Source organism: Antechinus flavipes, chromosome 5 (assembly GCF_016432865.1).
Source record: "Antechinus flavipes isolate AdamAnt ecotype Samford, QLD, Australia chromosome 5, AdamAnt_v2, whole genome shotgun sequence".
NCBI classification, from domain to species: Eukaryota; Metazoa; Chordata; class Mammalia; order Dasyuromorphia; family Dasyuridae; genus Antechinus; species Antechinus flavipes.
Genome location: NC_067402.1, coordinates 241,260,911 through 241,287,983, shown reverse-complemented (window position 1 = coordinate 241,287,983; position 27,073 = coordinate 241,260,911). Strand labels below are relative to the sequence as shown.

Below are 27,073 nucleotides of genomic sequence, written 5' to 3'. Positions count from 1 at the left end.
ATGATCTTTCAATTAAGTCTCTCTTTTATAATTAACACAAGGGAATGGATCTTTTCACAATAGTCTGAAGCTACAAATTCACTCCCAATTGTTATACATGGAGTTGAGAATGAGTTAGATGAATACATCCAGCTCCTACATAGGACCCTAATAAGTTTAATGAAATGTCATGACATTGATCAAATACTTTCCTCACTAACCTTCTATAATCATCTTTCTTTCCCTCCAGGTAAAATTTTGCAATCTCTACAAATCAAGTCATGGTACCTTCAAACATGTTGAACTATGTCCTCAATTCTGCATAGCTTTCTTGGAACCTGGCATGGATCCACAACTTCAGAAAAGTAATTCAAATTAACAATTTCTCTCTTTGCTCAATTCCCTGCCTGGAGCCTCCTATTTTTCTTGCAAATTCCACTGCAGCATCTATAACACACAATTCTTAGATAGTCCCCAAATTTAGTCTTTTCCCAAGGTTCCAGACATGCCACAACTCATAAGACCTAGAATTTATAATCATATATATATATATAATTGTATACACATAATTACATATGTATATGTGTAAATATATAAAATAATTAGAAATATATAAATTATATGGTATGTAGAGAAATATAATATAGAAATATAAATTTATATTATAAAATTCTTGTGTTTATAATGGAAACAAATTAATAAATGTAATAAATATATACTTTGTACCAGACACTATTATAATGTCCGGACTAACTCCTTGGAGGGTCTCAGGATCAGCCAGAGTCAGCATAAATCAAAGTCCTTGATCTTTAGGGGGAGAAGTGAAGGAGGCAGACAGGCTGCCACATGGCTTGCCAAAGATGTATCCTGGATTCTGGAGTCTGGAGTCTTCCTGTCTTCAAGTGACTCTGACTTCTCTCCCTTAGCCCTCTAATCCTTGCCTATGATTATCTCCTTACCAAAACATTCAGCAAGCACCAATATGAATATAGAGCCATTATCTCACATCAAATAGGTAATTAGCCTAATGGGCTCTCTTGTCTGACTTAAGCACACCTTTTTCAGAGTTTCAGCCCTCTATACACCATGCTAGGCATTGATAGAAAAAAAAAAACCTTCAAGGTTTTAATATCTTCATTTTAGTGATGAGGAAAGAGAGCCAAAACAATTATTTTATAACTCAGGGAAGGGGATGTTCCACACAAAATGCTATGTCCAAAATGAGTCATTGTTCATTCAACAAAAATAATACAGTATAACATTGCTTGAAAGAAAGTCTACCAATTTTGAATTTGAAAGTTATGATTTGAGTCCCAGCTCTTGATATTTGCTATACATGACTTAGTCTCTGTGTTCTAATTTCCAAAAACGGAGATGATGAAACTTGTGTTTCCTTTATGGAACGTCATGAAGAAATTACTTTCTAGAAAAAAAAAATTGCTCTCTAAATGCAAGCTATTGTTATTATGCACTAAACTGTGATGGGTTTCTGAATTAATGTGGAAATATCATACTATAAAAATTATAGAATTATCTCAAATCTTTAAAGGTGGCAACAATCTCTAAAACTTTCCTATTTCACAACTCTTGCATCTGCATTGGACTAGATTTAAATCATGATAAGCAGACTATTTACCATGCAGAGTACTGTTCAAATAATCCTTGGTGACTTGTTCTGGTAGCTGATAACCCTAGCAACCGACTAATTGTTTTTGTGTGTGATCTAAGTATATACCTTGAAGAATTTTGAGCTACTTTTCCTCATGTTCTCTTCTCAGGAGCTCAATTACAGATACCCTGGTGAAAACTAATTTCCTAAGAAATGAAGACTTAGCATAGAATGGTTGCTAATTCATGAAGTAGTTCTACAATTAAGCTCAAATCGGATAATCAAAACTGAGCAGAGGGAGCCTGAGACTGATTTAAAATATCAAAAGAGAAGAGAGGGAGCACTGAAAATCAGAAATGTAAGATGATCATATTTCCCCTGGCCCAAGCACATCAAATTCCTTTAGTTAGCAATGATCTCAGGAAACCCACAGAGTTCCATAGTTATAACACTATGATTATATGTCAGAAAGTCAGAGAAATGCCATTTTTGGCTATTCATCAATCATCTGGAGCCCAAGAGACAGTTATTTTCAGTTTCCCTTTTGGATAGCTGTTTAGTTATAACTTTAAGGTCAATGCTTATGGTAGCCCTAGCTAAGCTCTCTTGGGCTAAGGTTTTTTTTAAGTTTTCTCAAATAAATAATGTTTTCTGGGAAGCAGTGTAGCGCAAGTAGCAAGGGAAGAAGCTTTTAAGAGTGTGGATTTGAATCCAGGCTCTGCCACTAATTGCCCATGTGACTGTGGGCAAGTCAATTAACCTCGATCTGCCTTAGTTTCTTCTTCTGTAAAATGAGGATAGTAATAACTATTTCTCAAGTTATGAGGATTGAATGAGAAAAATTTTGTAAGGCATAGAATAGGAACTTATTAAAAACTTGTTTCTTTCCTTCTAGACACAGATGGTAAATAGCAGAGACAAAATTTAATCCCAGGCTTAAGTTTCACTGTTTTTCTAATATTACTGGTCGTCATTGGTCTCACTTTTTAGCTTAAAAAATACCACAACCTTTTTGGAACTAATGTTAAGCTAGTCTTTTTTTTTTTTTAAATCAGAGAGATAGTTGTATTTTTTTTTTCATTAATGGACATGCATAGATAGTTCCTCTTATCTATGTATGTTCATTAATGAAAAAAAATGTAAAAAAAAGTGTGGTATGAGGAATCTGAGATGAGCCTTAGCGTCAAGAAGACCTAGGCTCAAGTTTTGTTCTGACATCTACCATATGAGTTATCATGTGTGAAGTTAAGCCACTTCTCTGTGCAGCAATCAATTCTTTAAGAGTTCAAGTAGCTGAGGAAGTGCTAATCTGTGTCAGTGGAGGTAATTTCTATATCAAGAATTCACAGCTCTAAAGATTCATTCAAGTATGTTAAAAATATATGTACAAATAAATTTGTACAAAATATATAAGTAAATGTACTATCTGGATATTGTTGTATCATAATCTCTGTTTCTATGAAGGATTCTTAAAGATCCTTCTTAGACTACTCCCAGTGTTTAGACTGGTCTTGATAAACTCTATCACAATATTGACTTTTAATTGAATTCTGACCCTAACCATAGTTCTTCAAATGGATCAAATCTTAAACCTGAAAGTTCTTAACAGATTATATTTTAAACTTTTAAAGTTCTTTTTATTAGTGGAAGAGGTAGAGAAAAGTGAGGCTCAAAAAGCTTCAGAAATTCTATAGGTTAATCTAAAATCATTGACATCCAGCCACCACCTTTTTCCCATTACAAATCAATTAACTTTGATCTTACAAGACTTCCATGCTCAAGGCAACTATATCAGCTATTTTTCCAAGAGTCCCTTTGATTTCAAAAGATGACCTCCTCATAGGTTCAACTCAATGGTTCATAATCATAGAAAGGTTTCCTTTTCTCTACTCATTACCCTCACTTACTTTTAAAAGAATTGGGAGGCAAGAGAGGAGTTTGTTCATGAGTTTTTGGTGAAAAGACGCAGGGCTATGGACACTTGTATTGAAGCAGATGGCTCCATCTGCAGAAGTTGGAGGGCAAGTGGTGATCAAGAGGTAGGACTTTGCCAATTGTGTTTTTAATGGAATCAAGTTTATATATTTTTCCTTTAAAATGGATCATTTTGTTTCTCTGAGAACATAACTTGAAAATACTTCAGAGCCAATATTCATATAAAACTGTATCCCATAAATGCTTTATAGTTTTTATATGCATTAATTATGTACTTTTGCTTGCTTCTAGATAATTTATTTTGCAGCATATTACTGCATAGTTGTAAATAACATGTACTATAACATCATTTTCAGTTATGTATAAATACATTAAAAAAGAAGCCTCTACAGTTTGAGGATTTGTTCTTATAAGTTGCTAAATAATTACTTGTAGATATTTCAAGATATTATCCAAATGTGCAACTTTATAAATAATTAAATCTTATAAATAATGTATATAAGTTAGTCATTTGTAGATTGTTAAAACAAACTGTTTCCATTCCTGATTATCTTTTTTTTTTTTTTTTTTTTTGCTGTTTGCTGCCCTGATGTCCCAATCTATCTATTCAGCAATAATAGTAAGACCATATATTTTTGCTCAGAATCTGAATTCCCATGCTTCAAATGGTCAATCAGGTTCTTCTATTTTTCCTCTAAAGTGATTAAGAAATTGAGGCAGTTAACCTAAGGATTAAAAAACGTATTAAATTCCCACAATGAGTCACTGTAAAAGTCTCCCCTTGAAAATTGGGACACTGATGCATTGTTTTCCATATGGTTCTATTATCATTTTCTATTATTTATTACTATTATTTAGCCTATTCTATTATCCTTTTTTTGTAGAGGGTCCCAGTCAGTGGAGAAACTCTGGATAATGTATAAGACCCTTCAACCCAGAGAGGGAACCTGTTAACTATTTCTGGTTTGGCTCCCCATCTCCCCTAAGGGCTCTTGGTCATGGTGACAATCTGCGTTGAGATTGAAGCAGAGTGATACTAGGAGGAAGAGTGATACCAGGTGGCAAACTACATATAATAGCAAGTTGTTTATGTGGTCTCATGTGCACAGTGTTGTTTTTGTTACATTATAAAAAGGGGAAAGACCTTGTAACAAATGGACTCCATTTTTCCGCCATCCTCAGGAATCCCGCCTCATCACTTCTCCACTAGGAAGGTATATTTTAATGACCCCAGCATGGGAGCTCTGGAAAGCAACAGTATGTTTTGCCACTCCAACTTGGGGACTCTAGTAAGCAGGATATTTTAATCACATTGATGTGGGGATTCTAGAAAACAATGGTACATTTTGTCACTCCAACTTGGGGATTCTTGAAAGCAGAACTCAATATTTTAACCACTCCAACTTGGGTGCTCTAGAAAGCAGGACACAACACTTTCTAACAAGAACAGTATTATATTATACTAGAAAGAACAACAGAATTGGACTGAGGACATACATTCCAAATTCTTCTGTGGAACTTTGTTGCTGTGCGACCACAAGCAGGTCACTCAGTTTCCTCATTACAAAACAAGAGTGGCAAATTCTTCACATAACTGTTGTGAGGATGTGAAATGCAAAGAGGTTGGATGAAACTCAGTGGGGAAACTCTGGGTAATGTATAAGACCCTTCATTACTCTACTATATGCCATTTATCTCCTTTGATCAATTAAGGTAATGTATTTAAATTTTTTTAATAGACTTTGGTAGCCCTATATAAATATCAGCTAATATTATTAAATTTTAAAGTATTTTTCAAGATATTAAATCCAATACTTCTTAAGAGATAAATCTGGAATCAGAAGATCTGGGTTCTAATCTTAACTTTGATATATACTGGACAATTTACTTAATATCTAATATCTAAGGCAGTCTTAAGACTCAAAGGTACAGAACAGAAACTAATTTTTGTTGGTAGAGAAAGTTTACTTAACCCTAATGAAATCACAGGTCTGATAAAAAAAATCAATTCATCAAGCATCAAGTTAAGCCTGAAACTCTTTTGTCACAAATCCTAAAATCTTTTATGTCCAAGCATAAAATATTCACTCTCTTAATACTTCTGATGATTTCAAAGTCCACTTTTTTCAAGTTTAGTCTGTTAGGAATGAAATAAGAAGACAGAAGCTGATATTTCTCTTGGGTCTTAATACAAGTAAGAAATTAAATTGTTTGAAGCCCTCTTCTTGTGAGTTCTCAAGTCAGGAAGAAGACATTTAGCAGAAGCAAGGATGCTTGGGAAGTCTGAGAGGATTATGTATTCTCAGAACTTGAATTGTTTTCAAGCCTTCTTTGCATGTTTTTTCTTCAAATTTTTCTTTGGAAAACAAACATATAAACAAAAAAGCACGCTTTATTTCTGTGAGAGTTGGGCAACCTGGGGTCCCAGGCAGCAGCTTGTTTAATGTTTTTCATTGGAGGTGTTCCTTCTTGGAGGATGTTTGAAATCTTGCTTTAGTTTAGGAGAAAGGTAGTTTTCTAGACCACGTAGCACAGAGTTTAAATTGAGTAAAGATGTATGGTATTCTTCCCCAGGGCAGATATCCAGGGGAGCATATTTCCTCTTCACAGCAAGCCTGAGATCTCTATCCACACACATTATGCTTCTTATCACATGGTTGATTTGGATTAAATAACATAGGCCTGATTCCTTTTTCACCTTCAGAAATCACTCCTAAATTCCTATAGCCACATAGTGCTTATTCTAATATAATTATGCCCATAATTGGGCTCTCCTCTATCCACATCCAATCACTTTTTCATTAGGTAAAAGAATTCTTACTTTCTGTTTCAGTAAGGAATCGAATTATATCATGAATAATTCTTTTATAATTAATCACTCAATTGACTAAATTACTCATCAATTCCTTAAAACTTAAACATTCCTCTCAAATGTTATTTGTTTATAATTCAATTTTTATCAACAATTAGGCTCAAACAGCACAAAAAATGTTTTTTCATAATTCCCATAAAGTTTTCTCACAAGGAAGAATTTGGACTAGGCCCATTATTGAATAGAAATGGATCTGAACTAGCTCCAGAAATGAGTCAGAATGGAACTAGTGTGGTTCACTCAGTTACTACAGGAACTTGCTGTCCTAATTCCCTCAAGCCCTTCATGTAACCAGGTGGCTCAGTAGATAAAATGCCAGACTTAGAATTAGAAGACTTGAGTTCAAATTCAACATTAATATTTGATGTGTGATCTTGGGCAAGTCATTTAACTTATGTTTGCCTCAGGTTCCTCATCTGTAAAATAAGAATAATAAATGCATCTATGTACAGGGTTGTTAAAAAAATCAAATGAGATAATATTGGTAAAGTGCTTAGTATGTTGCCTTGCACATAGTATGCACTATATAAATGTGGCCTCGGCTTACTTTTAAAATTCTAGTAAGTAGAATGGGCAGACAGCCCAGATAAGGAGCTAAGCCATCAAGTATATCTTCTTATTCCTTGCTTGGGCACAACTTTTCACTTTTATACTGATGTTTTTCTCCTTTTCTTATTTCTCATCACAATTCCAAATACCAATTCTTGTGACTCTGCATCAAGGTGAGTTAGGGAGAGTTAGAAAATGTTACAGAGAAGAAGGAAGAATTCCAGAGTTGTTAGGGATGTCAAAGGTTATTTGTTCCAATTCTTGCCAAAAGAATGGATTACATCAATGATATCTTTAACAAGTTGCAATTGAATATTTTGGGGGTACAGGTAACTCATTACTTTTTGAAGCAGTCTATTTTGTTTTTGCATAAACTTTATAAGAAGTTCTTAGGACATACATGGACAAGGAATAGTTTTCTTTCTTTGGTAATAACCACTTAGTAATTTAACTGATAATTCATTAGCAATTATTAAGCATTCAGTCTATACCCAGCACTGTTCTATGAAGTGACAGGGGGATGTAAGAGGTAGGAGGAACTGGCACAAAAGAAGTATAATTCATGCCCCAGCCTCCAAGAAAGAATTTTAAATCTTTTTGGAGGTAATATCAAAATCAAAATCAAATGAAATGATTCAAGATCAAGACAGCATAAAATTAATTGATATAATTAGTTAGTAAATAATTAATTAAGCAACAGAGACTACAATTGTCATAGTCTGTGAAATGCTGAAGACAGGAAGAATGAAACCTTTATGGAGTACTTTACGTCAGAGGGTTGATAGGAGGCTTAAATAAGAGAACAAAAAAAAACCTTATAAATTTCAAAGTACTATATAGTCAGTTATTATCTTTCATGGGCCAGTTCAAAGAAGGGAGCAATCATTTGGTTTTTGATATTATTAATTCAACAATATATCTAGGCTTTGTCTTTGAGGAACAAAAATATGTGGAAGGCAGATGGAAAAGAAGCCCTAAAGATGGAAGCTGTTATTATTTATTGAGTTTTGAGAGTATACCCAGGAGTAAGCCGGAAATAAAGGACAAGATTTGCAACTGCAAGATGTAAAATGTTTGGGCTTTCATAGCATAAAAATTGTGCCTAATCAATTTATTGTCTCTTGTCTCTTGCCATTAAGATGAGAGACTGAATTAATTAAATTCATTATGTGTTCCCTATGACAGGTTTGAATTTTAGATTTCTAGATTGTAATAATAAATATGTTAACCTATTGTAATCCGGCATTGGAATTAGAGAATTAGGAAAAGCAACATGATTGAGGTTATTGAAATTGGACTCAGGAAAACCTGAGTTCAAATTTCAGGGCAAGCAATAACTTGTTATATGACCATGGGCAAACCACATAAGTTAAGCCTGAGTTTTCTTATGAAATGCTTTCACAGAATCAATTGTATATGCCTCACAAAGTTTCAAATGAGAGAATGTAAGTAATATGATTCCTGCCAGTTTATTATTAAAGCACAATTATTCAAATATTCCAGTGGATTTTTGATCTCATCCAAGTAGATACTCCTGATGATGATGCTACTTGAACCAATCTAGGCTTGCTAATCCTGAGCAATTCTTGTCCTTGTCTTCCCATACATTTTTCAGGGATAAATGGGTGGAAGTTTCATAATTTGTTGAGAATATTCCCTGTCTTGTCTTGATATTCCACCAATAACAGTGATGCACTTAGAATGTCCTTTTACTTATGCTTTACATTCATCACATAATTAGTCTTTTTTCCTTAAAATCATATACAAAGAGTAGTTATGATAATGTTTTCCATCAGCTGATTCAGATTGAGTAGAAGGTCGTAGGGAAAATTTCTCAACATTTCCCTGACTGGAACATAAAAACAGGAAACCAACCAGATTTCTGCATAGTAGACAGAATATTGGCTCTACAAACAGAATGGAGGTTCAAACCTCATCTTGGATATTATCTTTATAACACTGGGCAAATTACTTAACTATTCTTAAAGATCTTTACCTGTAGAATAAAGGGATTGGATATGATGGACTCTGAAGTACTCCCAAGTTCTAAATCTAGAAGCTTAAAGAAATCTTACTCTTTTTTTTTTTTTTAAATAAAACCCATGGTATTAACCAGTTTTCTTCCTGCCTTAGGGAGAAACCTGAAGAGTTGTTTTAGAGTATAGGCTCCCATGCAACCCCTGAGATGGGGGGTCATTGATTTGTGTGTGTGTGTGTGTGTGTGTGTGTCTGTGTGTGTAATGTAGATTAATATATTATTACTCACTAATAGCAAGGACAAGCTTCTCTGCAGGACCATGATTTAACACTCTTTCTCTTCCTTCCATGGCCAGAGACTATCCTGCCTCCCCTTCATCCTGCCATTTTTATAGTCTTAGTTATGCTTTGAACCTATTCCTTAAGTCTTTAGGTCTCTCAACATGTAATGAAAAGTGTCTACAAAAAGGCCTCACGCTTTTAACAGCACTGGGCAAGTAACTCTTATAAAAGCATCTTAATTTCCTCCTTTGGACTAGGGCACTCACACATTCCCTTTTTTCTCTTTTCTTTCCCTTCCTGTCCACTCTCCCAACTCATTAAATTATCATAAATCTTTTGAAGTCCATGTCCACAATATTTCTCCATCTCCAACATTCTGTTATTATTATAATCATCCTTGTTCAAGTTTTCATTTCTTCTCATTTAGATTAATGTAATGACTTCCTTTTCCCCTCTCGGTAGCATTTTATTTTTCCATATATATAAATAATATAAATCTATCTATATAGTTTTTCAACATTCATTTTTGTAAGATTTTGTGTTCAAAATATTTTCTCCTTCCTTCCTCCCTTCCCTCCCAAGACAAAAAGCAGTTTAACATAGATTGTTACAATACAATCCTTTAAAAATATTTTCATATTTGTCATGTTGTGCAAGAAAAATCATACTAAAAGTGAAAAATACCATGAGAAAGAAAAAGTAAACAACAAATAAAAAATGTGAAAATACTATGCTTCAATCTACATTCAGTCTAGATCTCTCTCTGGATAGGGATGGCGCTTTTCATCTCAAGTCTATTGGAATTATTCTGGATCACCACATTTCTGAGAAGTGTTAAATCTATCCTAGTTGATTATCACATAATATTGCTGTTACCATGTACAGTGTTCTTCTGGTTCTGATAATTTCATTCAGGATCAGTTCAAGTAAGTCTTTCCAGGCCTTTCTGAAATCAGCCTGCTTATTATTTTCTTATAAAATAAAAATATCCATTATGATCAACTATCATAACTTATTTAGCTATTTCTGAACTGATGGGCATCCCCCCAAGTTTCATTTTTTTGCCACTGCAAAAAGCTGCTACAATTTATTTTTCCACATGTGGGTCCTTTTCCCTGTTTTATGATCTCTTTGGGATACATACCCAGTAATGAAAACAAACATTGTATCAAATAGCTCTCCAGAATGGTTAAATCATTTCACAATTCCATCAATAATAATGCAATAATGTCCTTAGGTCCAGTCTATGTATATAAAGTACTGTGTCTAGCACTGAAGATATTCTTTCTTTGATCTATTCTGTTCAGTCATTTTTCAATTGCATCCAACACTTTATGACTCCATTTGGGGTTTTCTTAGTAAAGATTTGGGAGTGATTTGCCATTTCCTTCTCCAGCTCATTTTACAGATGAGAAAACTGAGGCAAATAGAGTTAAGTGACTTGCACAGAGTCACACAACTAGTAAGTGTCTGAGACCAAATTTGAACTCAGGAAGATGAATCTTAAATCTGAAGTCCAGATCTAGCACTCTACTGCATTACCTAGCTTCCTTTTGAGAATTACATTATTTCTTTTACTCAAAAATATTTAGAAGCTCCCCATTTCCTGATGAGTAAAGTACAAATCTCATAACTAGTTGTTTTGAACTCTCTAGGACCTCGAACTATCCTACTTTTTTTTTTTTAATAATTTTTTATTGATAGAACCTATGCCAGGGTAATTTTTTGCAGCATTATCCCTTGCACTCACTTCTGTTCTGATTATTCCCCTCTCTCTCTCCACCTCCTCCCCCAGATGGCAAGCAATCCTTTACATGTTGAATAGGTTACAGTATATCCTAGATACAATATATGTGTGCAGAACCGAACACTTTTCTTGTGGCACAGGGAGAATTGGATTCAGAAGGTATAAATAACCCGGGAAGAAAAACAAAAATGCAAACAGTTTATATTCATTTCCCAGTGTTCTTTCTTTGGGTGTAGCTGCTTCTGTCCATTCTTGATCAATTGAAACTTAGGATCAGTTCATGTAAGTCTTGCCAGTCCTCTCTGTATTCGTCCTGTTGGTCATTCCTTACAGAACAAGAATATTCCATAACATTCATATACCACAATTTACTCAACCATTCTCCAATTGATGGGCATCCATTCATTTTCCAGCTTCTAGCCACTACAAACAGGGTTGCCACAAACATTTTGGCACATACAGGTCCCTTTCCCTTCTTTAGTATCTCTTTGGGGTATAAGCCCAGTAGAAACACTGCTGGATCAAAGGATATGCACAGTTTAATAACTTTTTTAGCATAGTTCCAAATTGTTTTCCAGAATGGCTGGATATGTTCACAATTCCACCAACAATGTATCAGTGTCCCTGTTTTCCCACATCCCCTCCAACATTCCACATTATCTTTCCCTGTCACTCTAGCCAATCTAACAGGTATATAGTGGTATCTCAGAGTTGTCTTAATTTGCATTTCTCTAATTAATAATGATTTGGAGCATATTTTCATATGTCTATAAATAGTTTCAATTTTTTCGTCTTAGAATTGTCTGTTCATATCCTTTGACCATTTATCAATTGGAGAATGGTTTGATTTCTTATAAATTAGAGTCAATTCTCTATATATTTTGGAAATGAGGCTTTTATCAGAACTTTTGATTGTAAAAATGTTTTCCCAGTTTATTGTTTCCCTTCTAATTTTGTCTGCATTAGTTTTGTTTGTACAAAAACTTTTCAATTTGATATAATCAAAATTTTCTATTTTGTGGTCAATAGTGATCTCTAATTCTTCTTTGGTCATAAATTCCTCCCTCTTCCACAGGTCTGAGAGGTAAACTATCCTATGCTCTTCCAATTTATTTATAATCTCATTCTTTATGCCTAGGTCATGAACCCATTTTGACCTTATCTTGGTGTATTATGTTAAGTGTGGGTCAATGCCTAGTTTCTGCCATACTAATGTCCAATTTTCCCAGCAATTTTTGTCAAATAATGTGTTCTTCTCCCAAAAACTGGGGTTTTGGGGTTTGTCAAACTAGTGTTTGGGTGTAGCTGCTTCTGTCCATTCTTGATCAATTGAAACTTAGGATCAGTTCATGTAAGTCTTGCCAGTCCTCTCTGTATTCGTCCTGTTGGTCATTCCTTACAGAACAAGAATATTCCATAACATTCATATACCACAATTTACTCAACCATTCTCCAATTGATGGGCATCCATTCATTTTCCAGCTTCTAGCCACTACAACTTTGCTGAAGGTGTGGATTGTTTCTAGTAACTTTTTAGTAGAGTCTCTGGGGTGCTCTAAGTATACCATCATATCATCAGCAAAAAGTGATAATTTGGTTTCCTCATTGCCTATTCTTATTCCTTTAATCTCTTTCTCAACTCTTATTGCCAAAGCTAGCATTTCTAATACAATATTAAATAGTAACAGTGATAGTGGGCAACCTTGTTTCACTCCTGTTCTTATTGGGAATGGTTGCAGTTTGTCCCCATTACATATGATGCTTACTGCTGGTTTTAAATAGATGCTACTGATTATTTTAAGGAAAAGTCCATTTATTCCTATACTCTCAAGAGTTTTTAATAGGAATGGATGTTGGATTTTATCAAATGCTTTTTCTGCATCTATTGGGATGAACTATCCTACTTTTCTAGACTTATCTCTTGCTATCTCTTCTCACATCCCTATGATCACATCACACTGCTAACAATTCCCTTAACCCTTTCCCCCTTTTCCCCATTTTTATGCCTTTTATAATGTAATGTCTCAACTCTTCAGCAGATTATCCTATCACCCCTATCTCTAACTGCTCAAGTATCTACTTTCCTTAACATCTATTAATGTGTCATCTCCCCCTCCAACTTTTCATCTGATGGAAAGTACTTAGCATATATAAACAATCTGAGTATGTAGTCCTAAATTTGGATATGAAATTTCATCATCTTTATTACTAGTTTTCTATTTTTTCCTTCTTTTCATTTTAATAAATGCTCCCATGTTTTTTAATGTTTTTCATGTGTATTGTATTTTGTCAAAGATTTTTTCTGAATATATCAACATAATCATAAGATTTTTACTGTTTTTTAATCTATATGATCAATTTTGCTTATAATTTTTTTAATATTGAACTACTCTGATTCCTAATATAAATCCCACCTATTCATTGTATGTGATCTTGGTGATATATTACTCTAATCTCCTTAATAGTATTTATACAAAAATTTTACATTGATATTTGTTTTTTTTAATATTTTAGTTTTTATTTTCTTAAAGCTTTTTTATTTTCAAAACATATGCATGGATAATTTTTCAACACTGACCCTTGCAAAATTTTTTGTTTCAAATTCCCCTCACCCCCATCCCTTCTCCTAGATGGCAAGTAATCCAATATATGTTAATATGTGCAATTCTTCTATACATATTTCTACAGTTATTGTGCTGCACAAGATAAATCAGATCAAAAAGAAAAAAATAAGCGATAAAACAAAATGCAAGCAAACAACAACAAAAAAGTGAAAATACTATGTTGTGATATACATTCAGTTTACACAATCTTCTCTCTGGGTGTGGATGGCACTCTTTTGAATCACAGATCATTGGAACTGGCCAGAATCATTATTATTATTGATAATAACATATCATTCTTGTTGAAAAGAGTCACGTCCATCAGATCTTGTTATTTCAGTGTACATTGAACTCCTGGTTCTGCTCATTTCACTTAGTCTCTACAGATTTCTCCAAAATCATCCTGCTGATAGTTTCTTATAGAACAAAAATATTCAGTAACATCTATATATCATAATTTATTCAACCATTCTCCAACTGATGGGCATCCACTCAGTTTCTAATTTCTTACACTACAAAAAGGGTTGCCACAAACATTTTTGCACACATGGCTGACTCCATTTCCCTCCTTTATGATCTCTGGGATCCAGACCCAGTAGAAACACTACTGAATCAAAGGGTATGCACAGTTTGATAGCCATTTAGACATAGTTCCAAATTGCTCTCCAGAATGATTGAAATTATTAGTTTTCTGTATTGTTACATGCTTCGCATACAAGGAGTATACTAAAGTCCATTTAATCTGATTCCTGAGAATTAATTCATAAATTCTCAATAGAAGAATTAAGCTTAAAAATGTGTCCTGAGTACATTTTCTTTTTCTTCAGAGAACTGGTTGTTAAATATGTGGAAGCCATGTAAAAGGCTGGCTTCCCACATTGTTACGAATTCAGTAGCAATATGACACATGACTCAACTATTTCAAACACTGGTGAATGAATGTACCTCCTATTTCCACCATCCCAGTTATGATATGAAAAAAAAAAGAAATCTAAAGACAATTTCTTTGAAGCCACTGCTCTGAATTTCTTAACTTGTGACTTTTTCTCCCCACAAAGGGCTCATCTTACCCTCTGTCACTGAGTGACAAATACTTTATTTCCACTATTCTCTCTCATCACTAAGGCCAGCTTTTACATCTACTAATCCTATTAACATCTGTTAATTTATTAACAGTGTAATCAACCATTTTCCTCACCATCTGCTTCAGTAGTGATGAGAGTTGCACAAGAATTTTCTGTTCAGATTGTAGGCTGCCTCATATATATCTGTTCTCAGCCCTAGTCTTCCAGTATCTCAATACAAAGGCTGTGCTTTCCTCTTATTCTTCTAGATGAAGCTAGGATATACCCCAAACCACATAGTTCTTGAAAGAGTCTATCTTCAAATAGAGCTGGATATTTTGTGGTATTCTGATGGGCTGGTGGATTTTCACTCAATCCAATTCAATTCTTATTTATTAAATCTCAGATACTATTCTAAGTACTGTGGCAGATGAGGGAAAACTGTGATATAAATGGAAACATTACCTTGAGGAGCTTAAATTCTACTGATGGGGAGACTCAATATATAAATATAGTTTCCTCTGCTTATCTGAATCTTCTTTAAGATAGGAAGAAAGAAAAAGAAAGAAAGAAAGAAAGAGAGAAATAAAGAAAGAAAGGAAGGGAGAAGGAAAGATAGAAAAGAGGAAGAAGAGGGGGGAAAAGGGAAGGATGAGAGAAGGAAGAAAAGAAAGAAGGAAGGAAGCAGGGAAGCATTTATTAAGCACCCACTATGTGCCAGTCATTGTGCTAAATGCTTTACAAAGATCTCATTCTGAATCTCAAAACAACCCTGGGAGGGTGGAGGGTGGTACTGTTATTAAGACAATTGAGAAAACTGATACAGACACAGATTAATTCTGATAGATATTGTCTATCATCTCAAAGAGCTAAGAATTGCTGTTACTATTTTTTGATTGAGGGTTTAGAGCAGTCATCCTTTCTTCTCTAGATTTCACTTCTCTTCCTCAACTTTCATTTTCTTCTGTTCCAGTGGCCCCTTTCTCCCATTGGAAGAGGTTTTTGTAGAACCTCCATTTGAAAAAAAAGGTCCAGTTCAGTCACTTGAGACATTATTACCACTATTCTCTATCCAGATACTTTTCTCAGTCATCCTGCTTTTTTTAGCTCTCTTGCATTATCTAACACTATCCTGTCCCCCCCCCCCGCCTCCTGTCCCTTAGAATGCAAGCTCCTCAAGGACAGAGACTCTTTCTGTCAATATTTGTGTCTGCAGCACTTAGTACAGTGCAAGGATTGGTGGGATTTGGGAGCACATAGTAAGTGCCTATTTATTAGGCACTTACTAATAAATACTTATTGACTTGATTTACCATGATCCATTCTCACATTGATCCTTCTGTCTTCTTTTGTCATTTAAGATTCTTCATCTAAAGTAGAGACTGAAATACAGAGATTCTGTTTGAGATTTCTTCCTGACTCACATGCCCTTCGTTAGGGTGATCATCATCACTTTTTTTTTTTTTTTTTTTTTTTACCATTCTTGACTTCATTCTGGACCCTATATCCATCTCTGTCAATTAGGTGATTCTGAACTTCAGCTACAGTGACAGAATCATGGGAGAAGCCTCAGCTTTATTTTTCTATTTCTGATCTGAGGGTAGTTCATTAGCCAAATCTCACTTTTTTGGTCCATGTAATCAGAGCCTATAAAAAGTAATACTTGAACCTAGTGGTTATATACTGAGGGATTGAAGTCTCTTAACTGATTTTAAATAAACTTCCCTATCTCTTCTACTTAATTAAGGCCCCATTTTCTTGTCCCAAATTTTAATTAACACTGCCAGGCTAGATGAGTTGGAGCTCTGCACATAAATTCCAAGACCAACATGACTTTTAGTGTTGACCCTAAAAAGTTCAAGAAGTCAAACAATTCCTAGCTGTAGGCTTACAGATTTAATTCTCATCTATTTCTTATCCCCAGGATGAGGGAATCACTAAACTATATGTAAGAATCCCTCCAGAACACAGATTGACTTCGTTTTAAAATGTAATGTTATCTGTTTTATTGTTCTTTTATTTTGCTATTTCCCAAAATCATTTTAATCTAGTTTGGGCTACTTTGGGGAGTATTGCAGGCTCTGTGTTTTATACTTCTGTATTTATATTATCTGAAGACAGCTAAGTGGTTCCTGAGCCTGGACTCAGGAAGACCTGCTTTCAAATCCAGCCTCAGATACTTCCTAATTGTGTGACCCTAGGCAAATCACTTTACCCTGTTTGCCTCAGTTCCTCATCTGTAAAATGAGCTGGTGAAAGAACTTAGATTCTTTCTTAAGAAAACCTCAAATGGAGTTAAGAAGACCAGGACAGTACTGAAATAATTGAACAAGAAGAAGAAGGAATAGTTTTAAGTGTTATTACTATTCTAGATTTTGGTTTCCTTGGGCAAAGACCTAATTACCCTACCCTAGTTTGTACCATCACTACCAAACCATTCAAGATACAGAGAGTTGACATAATGAAAGAGGAAAGGACTGTGCTTTTATAGTTGTGCTGATGTAACCATTGTAGTGCTTGAATCATGAAAATCTAGTGTAGTCATTGGCACCAACAAAACTCTGCTCAAGAACTGGAAACCAATTGCAGGCTCAGCTGGTATCATTGAGTCAGGCAAAATCAGACATCATCAGATGTCACAACTATGTCACTACTTCTTCCCCAAACTGGCACAATGCTAAGTGTGGTGGCACATGAGCCACATGACCAGAAGTAATATAGACACCCTCTACACATACCACAATGTTGGCCCAAGGGAGAAGACCAATTCAAGATCTGAAGCTGCCCTTGGCATCTCAACCTCTATCTCTTCTCTCATCTGCTCTAACCAAATGCTTTCTTCATACTAAATAATAATCTCTTCACTATATACTTTCTAAATAATGTCTTATTTCTGCTTCCACAATTCCATCCATATAATGTAGCCTTCATGGAACTAACTAAAATGTATCAATAGAAATACTGGCATAATCAACTGCTTCCTGAGTGCTAGCTAGATTTACATTCAGAAGACTTGAATCCAAGTTCTATCCCAGACAACTTTTGGTCTTGTTTTCATGGATATGCGATTCAACTTTTCAGAGTCTCACTGTCCTCATAATAATAATAGCTAACATTTATATAGCCTGTTGAAGTTTGCAAAGTGATTTACATATGTTTTTTCACATAATTCTTATAATAACCTTTAGGATAATCAATCAATAGACATATATTAAGTGCTTACTATGTGTTACTATGTTCTGGGCACCATGCTCAACTCTGGGATACAAAGAAAGGTACATGGCAGAGCTCATAATTTAAAGGGGCAAGACAACATAAAAAGAAACTGGATGGAGAGCTGGGAGAATAAATGCTATTATTACCCACTTTTTTTTTTTTTAACTTTTTTTGATTTTTTTTGGCCCATTCTTTGGGCCAAAGAAATCCTTTTTAGCATTTGCTGATTTACTTTGCCTGCTGCTCTGGAAATACACATGGTGTAGTCATTGAACATAGAAAAAAGTTAAGTATCTTGCTAAAGGAAAGGGATTTGGTGCTTTTCACATTCAAAACTTGGTTTCAGTTCCAATTCTGCCTACCACCCAGCATGTGCTTTTAGGATATTTCCCATTTCCTGACCCTCCTCCCTCAACTCTGCTTTCCTGGGTGGGAAGAGGAGGAAGAGGAATTGGGAGAGGCAATGATATCATCAGCATTGCCCACTAAGCAGTTCCAACCCCCTATGTAGTTGTTACAAAAGGCAGGACTAGATTTCATGACAGGAGACAAAAAGATACTTATGGTGGCTCGATGACAGCAATTGTTATTATAGTCATAGAGTCAGCACTCCAACCTGATCAGTCAGTCTTTAAGCAAGCCTGTGGGGGAAGGGGATTGCAATCAGGGAGAGTAGAGCTTTATGCCTATGGGACCACAGGAAGGTCCCTGAAGAGCTGAAACTTGTCTTTGTTCAGCTTATAGATCCTTTGCCTCCACATATAGTTAGCTTGATACTTCACCTCCTGAGAGTTCTTATAAGATAGTGTCTGTCCCTATACTGATTTGGGAAACTGAGGAATGTATAGCTGATGTTCCAATCACTAAAATAGACAGTGTGTGATCTATGACCCAGAAGGAGGAGTAACATCAGGCTTATTGATTCATACTCCTGAAATGCAATTTGGTGATATTTATTCAAACTCTGACTCTTGGCAACAGAATTCAGGAATATTATAGACTGCAGCTATTACAGTTGAATGTCCTTTACTCATTATCTATATGAATGGCATGCCACTGAAAAATGTTGGTAGACATAGGTATAGATTGTACATCTATTAGAGGTGCCAATTGGTCTAGTCATTGACTTAAGATTATAGCAAACACCTATATGTCTGGCATAAAAGGATCAATAGTAGCTAAAATTAGTATTACCCTTTGAGATGGGAATTTGAAGATAAGACAGAAGTTTCTATTTCTTTTACAGTAGAAAGGATCCCCATCAATCTGTGGGGAAGAGATATCTTACAAAGTGAAAAAATTCAGGCCTCATTAGATATAGTACAGGAGCAACTTGACCAAGGACACTTACAAGCTTCTCTAAGTCCTTGGAATTCCCCTGTATTTGCTATAAAAAAGAAATTTGGAGAATGGAAAATGTTGACTGATTTGAAAAAAGTAACTGAACAAAAGGAGACAATGAGAACCCTTCAGCTTGGGTTTCCAGCTCCTCAATTGCCTAGGGAATCTTTTTGGATTAAGGATTATTTCTATTCTATCCCTCTAGATAAGGAGGATGTAGAAGGATCTGTCTTTTCAGTGCCCAGCATTATTTAGCTGAGCCTTATAAAAGATTTGAATGGACAGTTTTACCACAGGGAATGAAAAATAGCCCTACTATGTGTTAAATGTATGTTGCTGCTGCTCTTACTTCTGTAAGTTTTCTTACATTTCCATTTCCAAAATTATTTTTCCATTCCATTTCCATTTCTAAAAATTATGTTGTGACCACCATTATATGACATTTGAAGAGAAGACAGTGTTTTAGACTCACCACACTAGCTTAAAAAAAGAAGCTCAAGAGGTTCCAAGACAGATTGAATTGGCTTTATCCAATATGATTGAAAGAGTCACTCAAAAAACCTTGGAAATATCAGTTCCTTCATTAAGGAGATAGTATAATGGAGTGGGTGACCTCCCAGCACAACCAGATCAAAGTCTTACTCCTTACCTACTACTTGTGGCTAGAATTTCATTAAAAGCCATTAAGAGAGTAGTACAATTATCTTGGGTAAGACCTGACAAAATATATACCTTTTGTATCAATGTACAAATTGATGTATACTATGAAATCATCCCAGAGTGGAATAATTTATTGGCCACAGGTCCAAACTTTGCACATGGGTCTCCATTAAAGATAACCCAGCTATTACATAATTGGCAATGGATTTTTGATGTAAATATAATTTCTGATTCGGCTCATTCAGTAGGTGTGGTACAAAGAATTGTCACAGCCCAAATAAAATTTGTAGTTTCTAACATATATAAGCTCTTTAAAAAACTTTGAGAGCAAGTGAGGAAGCATTCAGGTAAGTAATATTTTGCATATCCATTTTCATACCTTTTATCATCAGGCTGCTAAAGCTTTACTTTTGCAATTTGGGATAGCAAAAGAGGAAGCTAGTAGCATAATAAAAGGCTGTACAGCTTGCCTTCCTTTCCACAGTCCTATGCTCCCTCCAGGGAAAAACCCTTGTGGTTTGAGATCTAATGCTTTATGGCAAATGGACATCATCTATGTTAAGAGGCAGAGCATCCATGTAATCCATGTAATTGGATACAAATCTCAATTCCTCATGGCTTCACTCCAATCTAGAGAAACAGTTAGGCATGTGATCAGCTATTTTTATCGTAGTTTTTCCATTGTGGGAGTCTCACATGCACTTAAGACAGGTAATAGACCAGCTTATACATTTTTGGCCTTTAGGTCCTTTTGCATTGAATTTGGCATTGCCCATTCCATTGGCATTCTATATAACCCTGCTGGCCAAATCATTATTGGACAGACTATTCATACCCCCAAGATGCTCCCATCTAAATAAGAGAAGGAAATGTTGGGATTTGCATGAGATGTGGCAATACATACATGTAATTGCCTGCGATTTTCATGTTCTTTGAATTTCACCCAGCAATATGCTTCTGGCACATGCAGAAAGCACAGCTAACTAACAGACTGGCCAACAAGAACAAGAGCCCTCTTTTCACAGTGATGTGAAAGGACTTAGATGGAATCTGGAAGGGCCCAGGTTGGGTCAAGGTTTTTTGGGGTCCCAGGTATGCTCTTATCACTTCAGATGCAGACCCAACAGCAGAGGAGTGGATCCCAACCAGAAACATTCGTGACCTGGGGAATCAAAAAGAGAAGGACCAGAAAACAAAGGTGTTGCTGACAACAACGGCCCAGAAAGATTGACCAGATGTCAGCAGCCCTGCAGACTCTGATGGCAGCCATGTTCCTCCTGACTGTGACACCAAAGACAGCAGACACATCAGTGTAACAGCTAAATTGGACTGTCCTGGTTGACGTGCAACACCTAGAGACTGATAGAACTGGATGATGGGCTTGTATGCTTCTCCCATGGCTACTCACTATTCATGTGGTGGCCTAGGAAAAGGCTTCGCCCTGTTTTCCACTTATAGACAATGCCTTTAAATTAGTGGGTGAAAAACCAACACGCCCATCTGCCAAAGTTAATGAGGCTACAGGGTATAACTTTTTTTTTTTTATGTACCCTTCCTCTGTGTCTTTTTTTTCTTTTCTTTTTTTTTTTTTAATTATAACTTTTTATTGACAGAATCCATGCCTAGGTAATTTTTTTTTACAACATTATCCCTTACACTCACTTCTGTTCTGACTTTTCCCCTCCTTCCCTCCACCCCCTCCCCTAGATGGCAAGCAGTTCTATACATGTTAAATGTGTCACAGTATATCTAGATACAATGTATGTGTGCAGAACCGAACAGTCTCTTGTTGCACTCTCTGTGCCTTTCCTTACCAAAGGGTGTATACAATTGAAACAACAGACTTATGAAATCCTACCTCCTTAAATATGACTTTCCTGAGTGGGTTGAACATCACATTATCCTTGCTTTGTTCTGGGTCTTGTTGGGCCCGGTTCTTACTGTTTTACTTTTGTTTGTCTTTGTTCTGTTATACACACTCTGTAATCTCATTGATCAAGCAAGCTAGTGTTGATGTTAAAGTTAGCTTGATGTGATGAGCCATCTCTGTTTTGCAAGAGAAGGGAATTGTAAGGGTCCAAAGAAGAAGCTCAGACAGTGCAATCAGGAACTACAAAGGCCTTGAAGCCTGAAATACCCAGATGTGGTTTTCTGTGAACTAAGTGGACCACCTCAGGAGTGGAAGCTCTGGTCGCATTGAGATTGCATCATCAATGGGAGTCATCTCCTTCTTTAATTGGCTGTACGGGTGACCTCATAGACCCTATAGAATCAGTAGGGACAAGGAAGTAGGTGGAGTTCATTAGGAGTTTAAGAGAGTTCACTAGGAGTCAGCAAGAAGTCAGCTAAGGGCAGGATGTGAACATGTGGAATAAAGATCTTGAGCTTGCATGCAGCTGTTCTCAAGGTACTCTCTTAAACATGAGAACCACCACTCAGTGAGGCAGTGGCCAGACATCTCTAAAGACCTCTGATTGAAGTAAAATTGGTAAAGAACCACTGTAGGAGACAGTGGCCAGAGATTTTCTGAAGGCCTGGGAATTGGGAGTGACTGTAGCATCTGAGTGGGAAGAGCTACAGTGATAGCCTGGAATGCAATTATAATCTTAGCATTTTTTATGTCTGATCAGGTTCTAACTTCTCCACAGTGCCTGTTTCAACCATCTTCATGGCCATTGAAACACAGCTCTCATTTGTCTAATCTGCTTGGGGAAGTTTTCACATGCTTGGAGCAGACATTCCTCTAACTCATCCACTGATTTAAGATCTGATAATTACTCTGTTTAGCCTATCTGCTGAGATACTGGGGTGTGACTGCTGTGTATGCTATAGCTTCTTGAAGCCACAAGGATAGAGTAGCAGATGGACATCAAAGGTGGATGAGAAGCCCTAAAAAGGGCTTGACAGACCCTTACACCAGAGATGCTAATCCTCTCTAAACACCCCATATACCCGTTAATGCCACTTTTTGAAACCAAAAAGGCAGAAAAACAAAAGAAACAGAGATAAGTTTTAGAATGGATGTGTGTTCTCCCAGGAGGGAGAAGGGAGAGGAAGAGTGACATCAGTGTTCTTTCTGGAAGCTGAAAACAGCTTATGTCTTTCTGAAATGGCTTTGGGGGGGCATCCACACAAAATCCACAGGTTTTCCCCCCGCATCTTACCTATGAAGGGCAGCAGCAGAAACAATAGCAGCAACAGCAGTAGGGGAGTGCTCTCCTCATCCATCAGCCTATGGTAAATTAGTTATTCAACCAATAACCTTCCACTAGGCACCTACTATGTATCAGGAACTGTGCTAAGTGATGGGGTTACAAAAAAGGTAAAAAGACAGTCCCTGGTTTTAAGGAGCTTTCAGTCTAATGGGGGAGAAAAGCACGCAAACAACTGTGTTCAAACAAAACATTTACAGGATAAAATGGAAATAATCATTGGAAAGAAGGCACTTGGATTGAAGGGCATTGGGAAAGGCTTCCTATATAGAAGGTGAAATTTTAGCTGGGAATTGAAGGAAGCCAGGGAAACCAGAGATGTAGAATGTAGAGATGAGAAGGCATGGGGAGCAAGCCAAAAGATGTAATGATTTTTCAGAGGAATAGCAAGGAACTCAGAATGATTGCATCTCAGAGTTTAGGAAAGAATTTAGATGTAAGAAGATATGAAGACTAGAGGAATTAGATTATAAAGAGTTTTGAAGGTCAAATAGAACATTTAACATTAGATCCTGGAAAGAATAAGGAATGGATCCTAATGGTAGAGCTTATTAAGTGGTAGTAATAAGAGTGGGCTGTAGAAGGGAAACATGGTCAGATTTATGCATTAGGTTGATAGTTGAAGGAAGAATGGATTGAAGTAGGGAGAGACCTGTGACAGGTCGACCAACCAATTGGCTTTTACAATAGTGAAGTATGAGGTGATAAAGCTTGCAATAGGTTGGTGATAGTGACAGAGGAGAGAAGGAATATATGAAAGGATATAGGATATAAGAAGTATGTTATGAAAGTAAAATTGATAGACTTTGCCAACAGATTGTATACAGTGAATGACACAGAATGAGAAGTTGAAGACACCTAAATTTCAAGTCTAGGGGACTGGGAATAACAGACACTTGGAAGGAGGGAGAGATTAGGAATGAAAAAGTAAATTTGAGAATCATCAACATAGAGATGATAATTGAATGCATAAGAACTAAGAGATAATCAAGTGAAATAAAATAGAGGGAAAAGAGAAATAGGTTCCAGGATAGATTTCTGGATGATAGACACTGGTAGTTGAAGTCATTTGTTCTCATAGACAGTGAAAAGGATCAGCAGTCCCCTGATTCCAAACACTATTAGTTGCAGTGGATAGAGAACTGGCCCTAGAGTCAGGAGGACCTAAGTTCAAATGTTAAATTAGATATTTACTAGCTATATGATCCTGGGCAAGTTATATAACCTCACAAACAAAACAAAACAAAATCAATCAAAACAAAACAAAAACAAAAACCAAAGCCTATCATTAGCTGCAATCATTTCTGTTCCTTTCTTGGGAGAGTAGTATGCTATCAATTCTGATTACACTATATCTCCTTTATATACTTCTGAACTCTCAGAAGATTTCATATCACTACCTTCTTTAGGATTAAGGTAAAAGTGGGCTATTTTCCCTCAGGGCATTCATAGTCTCCAGGAGTATTTGGATCAGAATATACTGATAATTTTTGTCATATCTTGTAGGCATCCATCTCAATTGTGTTAACTTCTTGGATAAAGAAAACTACATTATTGTTATAAAATACCCTCTACTTGATTAGTTTACCTTCAACATATTTCTTCTGCCTCTCCCCCCACTGAACTGTTGCTCCTCATAGCTACTCCAGTTTAAGACATATTTGGGATTAACATATATTTGAATACTGCTTTTTAAAAATCAGAGCAGATCAATCCAGATGATGCAGTAACTCAAAACAAAATAATTTTTTTTGGAATAGAACATGGGTTAGCAAACTGTAGTCCACAGACCAAATCTGATTTATTTTGAAATAAAGTTTTATTGCATTTTAAAATTAAAAAAAAACATTCTTAGGTCATGGACTGTTATAAAAAAAAAAAAGAACTGAGCCAAAGCAACAATCATTTAACAGAGCAATAATCCCTCAGATTAAATCTTTCTGTTTCTCTTTCTCTGTTTCTGCCTCTATCTTTTTTTTTTCTGTGTCTCTCTGTCTCTCCCTTGTTCTACTTCCCCTCAATGGCAACTTCCCCAGATTCACCTGGTATTTGTGTGAGATAACTCCATCATGCCTCTCTGATTAGGGGGGATAGCTTCACTAATTCCACTAAGATTGGAAGAGTCTGATTAGAGCTGGTGACCTTTTCCCTATATTTCTACTATTACACAGATTGCTGCTCTCTATATGATAGTTTTATGTCAGTATTCATTTATGGGCTACAGAGGCAGTACCCCTTGTATTATGGGTATCACCACTATATACCTCTATTCTTTATAGACCCTGTGATTCCTAATCCTTTGCCATTCTATGATTTACTGATATGTAATGCTATCAATATTTTACAGATATGAGAAATGAATCTCAGAAATGCAAAATTATTTGCTAAAGTCAGAAGGAGGGAGACAAATCTTAGAAATCAGTTTATTCAAGCAACCCTTTAATAAGCCCCTATTGTCCCTGGAAAACACCTGGAACAGGATGCGAGATACCAGGTACATTCTTTATTTGTTTTGATATTTGCTTAACATTCTTTCTTGAGGATGAGTTTTCCTTTAGGAGGAGGGAATTTATTTTGTCAGTATTGTACCCAAATAGTAGATATGTTAGGGTGTTTCAATTCCTGTGGAATACCTCAGAACTTTGAGAATGTACTTTATATATTATTTATTGAGATAATAGATTCTATTTAGATTCTAAAGGACATAAAAAGACCTGGATTTGAACACTGATTAAGTTTCATTGAACAAACCACTAACTTTACTGGACTTGCATTTCTTCATCTGTAAAATGAAGGCAATGAACTAGATGTCCTCTAAAATCCCTCATAGACTCTAAATTCTATAGTTCTTTGAAATATTCTCTGCTAAATATCTTTTTGATCTGAATTAAATCCATAGATCAAGTTAAATTACCCAAGAAGTCACTCCATCCTGAATTAAAGCTTTTAGACCAGAACTTTGATCTTAGGATTGCTTTCTTTTTACAGCTGTATGGAAAAGAGAAAAGAGCCAGCACACTTTTGCTGTACTTCGTATGACTAATAGTTGCCATGGAAACTACTAAATATTCCATCTCGATCTTACATCTGCACAGCTCACTGAAGCAAAGGAAATAAATGTTGCTGCTTTGGAAAATGATAAAAATAATCTACCCTATCTTTATTCTGTGAAGGCAAGGAGAGAGCATACACCTGGAGGTCAAAGTCATTTCATCTCATTATCTTCTTCATGCTTTATTTAACCTTGGGAGATCTCTGGAACTAACTAAATGGTGACAGACCAAACATTTGCAAGATTTAGTATTTGGCACTGAAGTACTGCCTTTTTAATTTTTAAAGTTTTAGGGATATTATTAGCATTTAATGGACCAGTATGATAAGTTTGTATTAATGATAAAAGATTTATCTACCATCTGAATGATTGCATAATGTTACATATAAAATCAGAATTCTTTGAGGTATTATTATTCCCACTTTACAGATTAGGAAACTGAAACTCAGAGAGGCTAGGTTATTGATTGGCCAATGGTCAAATAGCTATTTAGTGTTAAAGACAGGATTGGAATCCTGATTTTCTAGTTTCTAAAATCATCAGTCTTTTTGGTTCATTAAAATTGAAGGCTACAATTCAGGAGATTCTATATCTTATGTGTTGATTCTGCTTTGTCAGAATTATATCCATTCTATCATTTCTTTATGTCCACCATCTTTAGTGACTCTGCTGCCCATTCCTATCATGACCTTTCTTTAGTCTTTTAAGATTATTCAACTATCTTTTAACTTTATGTGATAGAAGACTACTTTAGGAGTTTATAAGTGGTCTTATGGGAACTGTAATCCTGAGACAGTTTTTTTTTTTCTGACAAACATGGCTTTTGGGATCGAAAATAGTCCAAAGTCTATCCACGCTATATCTAAAATGAAGTGGTTTGAGTTATTTAGATGGATTCATTTGAGATTTGTGAAATAACATGTTTTTTGTAAGACTGAAAATAGGAGGGAGAAAATTAGATAAGATTTGGATTTG

At 35.6% G+C, this 27,073-nt stretch overlaps 1 long non-coding RNA gene across 1 annotated transcript; it reads left to right on the top strand.

The window, feature by feature from the left end:
* Window positions 1–5,071: 5,071 nt before the first annotated feature.
* LOC127537918 (uncharacterized) lies at window positions 5,072–26,460 on the top strand. The gene is made up of 3 exons (XR_007947642.1): window positions 5,072–5,236; window positions 25,394–25,540; window positions 26,035–26,460. It is a non-coding gene; the product is annotated as an uncharacterized LOC127537918 (long non-coding RNA).
* The last annotated feature ends 613 nt before the right edge of the window (window positions 26,461–27,073 follow it).